The 7,525-nt window shown below is 34.2% G+C and overlaps 1 long non-coding RNA gene across 1 annotated transcript in view; it reads right to left on the reverse strand.

The window, feature by feature from the left end:
- LOC104869993 overlaps window positions 1–4,680 on the reverse strand; it is an 86,939-nt gene extending 82,259 nt beyond the window's left edge. Inside the window, exon 1 of the long non-coding RNA XR_782428.1 lies at window positions 4,609–4,680. This is a non-coding gene — a long non-coding RNA (uncharacterized LOC104869993). The remainder of the gene's footprint in view (window positions 1–4,608) is intronic.
- Between the last annotated feature and the right edge of the window lie 2,845 nt (window positions 4,681–7,525).

Consider the following 7,525-nt stretch of genomic DNA (forward strand, 5'->3'; position numbering starts at 1 on the left):
CCTTTTTTTTTTTTTTTTTTTTCTTTTGGTACCAGGGATTGAACTTGGGACAAATGTACACTCTTAATAGGAAATGCTTTCTTAATTTTGTCTCAACACTGAAAAACATAATTTGCTGCCCAGTTATATAATCTAAGATATCTACTAGCATCAAACTTCTGTTATTGATCTCATTTCAATGAACACCTAAATGTTTGATTTTGTAATGGCTTATTAACCTCAAGACTTCTTCAAAGAATAAACAGTATGTTGTACTATCAAAAAATTCCCACAATGGAAATTAGCCCTCATTCTGCCATTAATTACCTATCCGACTTCGGTCACCTCACTTTACCTCATTAAATATAAGCTATATACAGGAATTCAACCAGATTCCCTTCAACTCTAAATTACATGAGCATTATTGTCTTAAATTAACAATTATTCTAATTTTTATGTGTGACACATAGACAAAGGCCCCCTAAACTTAACAAATGAAATCAACAAGCATTTATTTAATGCCACTTAATGGGATGTATTAAAAAGTGAGTGGTGTACAAGGACTGGAGATAATCATAATATATTCTACATTAAACAACTTTTAAAATGTCATCTTTCTAATTGAAAGCTAAATGTATATAAATTATTGCAAATTTATAAAGATAGTGAAGGCAAAAATTATGCCACCAATCCCCCAATTATTAAATGTATTTACAGTCTTGTCTCTTTTCTATAAACATATACTATATTAATAAATTGCTATCCAATTGAATTGTTCAGTGAGCTTTTTTATTCCCCAAATGGGTATTAAATTTTCAATATCATTAAAATTATATTTTTTGAGATTAACATTAATTTTCACCTCTAGCTATGATGAAGTAACTGCTACCAGATTTGTCATATAAGACATAATTGGAAATCTGCACTAAATTTGAAACAAGTGTTTAAAGTCATTGAACAAGAAGCCTCACAAGTCTTTCATTACTAAGAGAGAATGAAAAACAAAATAGTTCTCAGGCTTTCCAAACTACAAAAAAAGGGGATATAAGCCAATCACAGAAGAAGATGCAGAAACCGTGGTTTGGAAAGGCAAAGATGTCTGAAAAGTAAAAGCCAGAGTACCTGAACAGAAAGGCTCATACGCGTGCACGCGCACACACACACACACACACATATACATATACACACACACACACACACACACACACACATCTACACACACACACACACCAGAAATCTGCATAGATGTTCCCTTAAATCTTTGGCTGTACAACAAGCTAAGCATACATAGGACTATATGATGAGAAACAAAGAACTAACCAGTGAAGAAACAACTACTGGAAACCGTAGCTTAATATTTTTCAGAACTGAAACAAGATCGTAAATTGTTTTAATTCTGAGCAGCCAAAGTGAGGAATACTTATTGAAATCCCCGTCCATTCACAAAGGGACACCATAAAGAACATTTTAGTAGGGCTAAACTACCTCTAAAGTAAACTCTACTACAAAACCTTCCCTAAAATAAACTTTAAAATGAGCCTCAAAAATTAGGTTACCCTGCAATTAAATTAACTGGCTACCAAACAAACTAAGACATGTAGACCATTAAAGGAGAACATCTAGAACTTCAATAACATAGCATTCATGATTCCAACATTTGATCAAAACTTTTAGTAGATGAAATAAATGGGATTCACTTTAACCAGGAGGAAAACTGATCACTAGTAACAGAATGAAATATAATGAAAGTGAACAACTCTTAGAAAATATTTCAAGGATTTAAAGGAAAAGAAAAATATAATTGTGGGAAAATGAAAGACTAAAAAATGCCTAAATGGGGCTGGGGATTTAGCTCAGTGGTTCTGCTGCCTGCTTCTCAAGTGCTAGGTCCTGAGTTCAATCTCCGGTACCAAAAACAAAACAAACAAATAAACAAACAAAAAATACCTATATGGAACTACTATGACTGAATAAAATATCTGAAACCAAAAATATACTATGTGGGATTGATACAAAATTAGACTTTCAGAAGAAATAATAAATTAGAAATAGAAAGGATTTACCTCAACCACAGAAAGATTATCTATAACTAATTAATATTTAAAGATGAAAATACTAAGATTAGGAAAATAAGAATGTTCCTCTTCATCATTGCTAGAAAGAATTGCATTGGATGCCCTAGGACAGTAAGACCAAAAGAAGAAAAAGAAAAATTTTCAGATTGGAGAAAAAGAAGAAAAATTTTCATTATATGCATACAACATGATTATATATAGTATGTAGAAAATCCTAAGAAATCTGCAAACAGCTGTTATAACTAGTAAGTGAATTCAGTAAGATCACAGAATATAAAGTCAATAAACAAAGGCTAGTTTTTTGATGTTCTAACAAAAAATTGGAAATAAAATTTTTATAAAACAATTCCATGAATAATAGAATATAAAATATAAAATTCTTACAGATACATTAAGAAAAAAACATAGGAATTCTATATTGAAAAACACGACTTTAAAGAAACTAAATAAATGATAAGTTATATGATGATTAGAGATTATACTAAGATTACTTTAATAAAACTATATTATTAAAATATAATTTCTCCAAAATCCTTGATCCAATACAACTTTTTTGTGTAGAATCAACTGAAATGACAATTCCCCAATTTATGTGGAATATGTTAGAGATTTTGAATAGTTTAAAAGAATTTTAAAGGAATTAATGTGGAAGAGTCCCACTACCTTTTCCTTATTTATTATAAAGTTATAACAATCAGCACTGTGTGCTTTCAGAGTAAGGATAATACATAGATTAACAAAGAATCTGGAAGCAAATTAACATGTATATTGATTTTCAAAACAGTTGACAAGGTAATTGAGTAGGAGCACAAATGGTCTTTTTAACAACTGATGTTGGAATGACTGAATACCCACGTGGAAAAAAATAAACCTTGCCCCTTACCTCACACTGTACATAAAAAATTAATTAGAAATGACCCATGGACATAAATGAAAAACCATAAAACTTCTAAAACATTAACATGAGAGAAAAAGCCTTTTAAAATCAGGTTAAATATAAAGTTTGTTCATCAAATGATTACTATAAAGTCAAAACTAATAAACTGGGCATTACCATACTAAAAAATTCGAAAAGTCACAATTAAGACAAGGAGAAACAAATAATAGACGAAGAAGCAAATGCAATCCAAATGGCCCAGTAAAGACTCCTATCAAGAACCCTCAACTGTCACAATTCAGTAGAATGTATACACAGTAAGAAGACAACTAAATTAAGGAAATTGTCAACTGTGATGACATCATACATCTACTAGGACAACTATAAAAAAAATTAAAACACCAAATCTTGACACGGATATGAAGGAACCAAAAATATTATCACATTGAATACTTTGCTGGTGAGAGTATAAAATGTCACAGCCACTTTGGTCTTTTATAATATGTCCATTTATCCACCAATTCCACTCTCAAGATAAATGAAAAAATATATATGCCTGCTGGTATAGGAAATATATCTAAATTATACATATAAATTACGTATATGTATGTATGTGTATATATATATATATATATATATATATATATATAGTTTATAGTTGTCAAACCCTAGGAAAAATCAAAATATCAAAAATGAACAAATCTTGAGTCAAAAATACAATACTTAAAAATTAACGAATAGTTATACAAAACAGTATGATCTAAAACTACTATGCTAAGCAAAGACACTAGAGTACATACTATATTATTCATTTAGATATAAAATTCTTAGACAGGTAAAACAAATTTATGTACGAGCCAAAATCAAGTATGCGGTAATCTGAGGAGGGCGGTAAACTGATGACAAAGAAGCCGTAGAAAACTTTTAGGGTAGATAATTTATAAAATGTATTTTTGCCTGACAGTGTTCATGTTCATTTGTCAAAACACATCAAGGTTTACACCTAAAATCTACTTAAAATTGAATGTAAATTAAAGTTCAGTACAATTAGTATTTGAGCCAGGGCAGGGTAGTTAATAGCAACTTGCCGGGGGCGTAGGGGAGAAACAGATATTATCTAGGTTGCTAGGAATCTATTTATGGGCTAAAGATTAAAGTAAAAATTTAATAGCAACGAGCCAGGCACGGCGGCATTCACTTGTAATTCCAGAACTGCAGGAGGCTGAGGTAGAAGGATCACAAGTTCCGGCCCAGCCTGGATAACTCAATTTAGCAAGACCCTGTCTTAAAGCAAAAAACAAAAAAGGCTGAGGATGTAGCTGGACGCAAAGGCCAGGTACTCAATCCCCCCCCCCCTCGGGGGTGGGTACGAGCTTGTTTGAGTCTTCTAGAGGAACAAAAACAATGGAAGGCATTGCGTACGCAATAAAGCCGTGATATGGAAGAATAATTCGTTCTGCTCATAACCCCAAAGCTCTTGTATATCAAAACAGAAAGAAGCAGTTGTGACCCTGTGACCTCGGCCTGACCTGACGTACTACAATTATCGCTGGTTTCTCGACTTAAAATTTCTTAGAAATGTTTGCTCGCCTTGCAGAACACTCACAGGCCAAGTCACATACAATCCAAGATTTGACTCCTGTAAAAATAGTAAACAGACTGGACTGATTGGCTTACACGGTCAGAGGCTGGCAGATCCCAAGCTGGCAGTCTGCACGGCACGCCTCAGACAGAGATGCTGACGGCCTCAGAACAAGCGGCACCAGTGATGCAGCCCCATCTTCTTCTGCGTCCCTGCAGAGTCACCGCTGCAAGCGAATATTCAAAGACTGAAGGCCCAAGAGCTCCGGGTTCACGCCTAGCAGCACCCCAACTCCAAGAAGAACCACGCCTGCGCATTTGTGAACTTCCGCTTTGCCTTTGCTCCATCCGGGTCCTCGGCCTATTTGAGAGCACCGCCACACTCGAGGTTGATCTTTCCTTGGTCCGGTGACTTGCGTGCCAATCCTGCCTGGAAACAGCCTCAGGTACACACCCGGAAGTGTTCTTTACCAATATTTTAGACATTGCTCAGTCCAGTCAAGTTGATAGTGGAGATTAAACATCATGCACGCTGGATTGGGCGGCACGTATACTAAAATTATCCATCACAGGAGGTATAGATGTAAGCCTATATCACCAGAGAGAAAATTTTGTGATTGAACCGTAACAGAAAAAGGTGGGAGAGGACTAGAAAACATGCAAGAACCCAGAAAAAGTGTGTGAATGTATCAATAATTTAAAATATAAAAGACACTGTTTAATAGCGAGAGGGATTTTTCAGTGTTAACAAAAGCCGAACAAATAGCAATAGTAGACATGAAGAAACAGAAAAAAACACACTAGAAAATGGAATTCAAAGAATGAACTGGACATGGTGGTGCACACGTGTAATCTCAGCACTCTGGGAAGCTGAGACAGGAAGATCAAAAATTTAAACAAGCCAGGGCAATTTAGAGACAGTAAGATAATGTTGAAAATTTTTAAAATTATTAATTAGAAAAATGGTTGGGGATGTAACTCAGAGGAAAGGTCCTGGGTTTAATATCCAGTACCCCACCCCCCCGAAAAAAAAAGTACATGTGGCACTGTGACTATTATATACAGTAAAGTCAGTGCAGCCAGCTAAATCTCATCATGAAAATAGTATTTAATAAATAGTATAATTTACCACAATGTGAATTTTGAATCTTTGTTATCCTCCAAGTATGCTTTTTTTTTTTTTTTGTAAAATAATTCAATTAAAGGAAAAGAATGAAACATACGTATAGGATCAACAAGGCATGACAACACAATGAGGGCATTATAACATCTCACAGTATCTTTTCCTGATTCTCAGTCATTCGACCTTAAAATGCCATTTGGAGGACACCCACATTCTAGTTTAAATGTCCATAGTTCAGAACAATCATTCCTCTCTTTTTCAGGAGCAGTTTAAATAAAGGTGTGGCCCATTTCAGTCTCGGCAGATCTCTTAGCACCTCAGGCGACAGCACCTTCATAAAAATGTAAGATTATTTCCCAATTTTCTCCAAGGACAATAGCTAGTTACTTATGATTTTTGTCATAACTAGAACATTCCTGCTAACATAATATAAATCCCTCAAAACTTCAATACGCTAAAAAGTCTCAGATTGAAAATAATACTGTGTAAGGGGCAAAGGATTTTGAGGAAGAGAAGTGGAGACCTCTGACACTGTCGGGGCACTAACATAATAACCATCCTTAAGATGTTCAAGTACAGTTAAGTAAGAAAATAGGTCTCACAGGCCCTTAGTTTGATACCTAGCACAGAGAGAGAGAGAGAGAGAGAGAGAGCACCCTACTGCAGCATCTTCAGTTTCACCTGTTGTCCCTTGGTAAGATCCAAGCATTTATCTCCTGTGGTAAGTCAGAAATGGTCAATGTGCTGTCTTTGTCATAATGACATTATTTCCTACTTATAGGATATGTTAACCAATTTGCATTAGAGGAACACTTCTTAGGTCGAAAAAGCTTGTACTTTATTCTTAGTGACAAAAGCATTATTGTTGTTGAAGAACACTTTTCAGGTGAATTTTTCAAAGCAATAAGAAGACAAAACTAACTACTACTCCCTAAAAGACAAAATGTAAATGTTAAAACAATCAAAATACAAGAAATTGGGCCCAGGGATTTAGTTCACTGGTTCCGCCGCCTGCCTCACAAGCACAAGGAACTGAGTTTGATCCCTATTGTACCAAAAAAAAAAAAAAAAAAAAAAAAAAAAAAAAAAAAATAAAAAAAAAAAAAAAAAAAAAAAAAAAAAAACAAGAAAAATATGCATCTCTTCCCATCACTCATTTTCCTAGTCAATAAGTTATGGCTCACCGAAAAAGGTAGTATCTAGCACCTGAAAGTGTTTACAGAAGGTAATTAATGCCCACAAAAGTGAGATCAATGTTGAGAATGCATTACAGTTTTCAAAAAGCTAAGTAATGTTATTCGAAGAACTGTCATTTGTACGTAAATGGGCAGAGAGAATTTTTTTTTTTTTTTTAATTGAGTTTATTGGTACATTTAGGGATACAGTACAGTTACATTCATTGTTGGGAGAATTTTTTACCTGAGATAGCTCAACTTACTCTATTGTCCCAGTAAAAAAATGTTTTGGTTTTAAAAAATCACATGGTAATTCTACCTATGAGGTTAATTTTACCCTTTTTTTTTACAGCATGATAGTCTATTGTTTTTGTTCAAATTAGTTAAATATAAAGAGTATGTATGTAGCAGAGAACCAGTAGGAGTAGTTAGCATGCAAAGCAGCCTAATCCAGAATCAACCTTGGAAAAGTGCTTAGTTTTCACCAGACATGGGAATACCTAACTCAGGAGCAGCTAGGACGACTATTTTGTTTTCTATTTTGTTTTGTTTTTTAATTAACTTTGTCTTTCAGTGTGGGGTGTACAATCCAGGGCTTCAAGAATTCTAGGCAAGCACTTAGGGCCATTGTTTTAAATATGTAACTGAACTAAAGGACTTGTTGGTTAGGTAAGGGGCGTTTGAAATAATTACACTGAACAAAGTTCAAGACAAG

Source organism: Fukomys damarensis, unplaced genomic scaffold (assembly GCF_012274545.1).
Source record: "Fukomys damarensis isolate Sample0158 unplaced genomic scaffold, DMR_v1.0_HiC HiC_scaffold_11, whole genome shotgun sequence".
In the NCBI taxonomy this organism is placed as follows: Eukaryota; Metazoa; Chordata; class Mammalia; order Rodentia; family Bathyergidae; genus Fukomys; species Fukomys damarensis.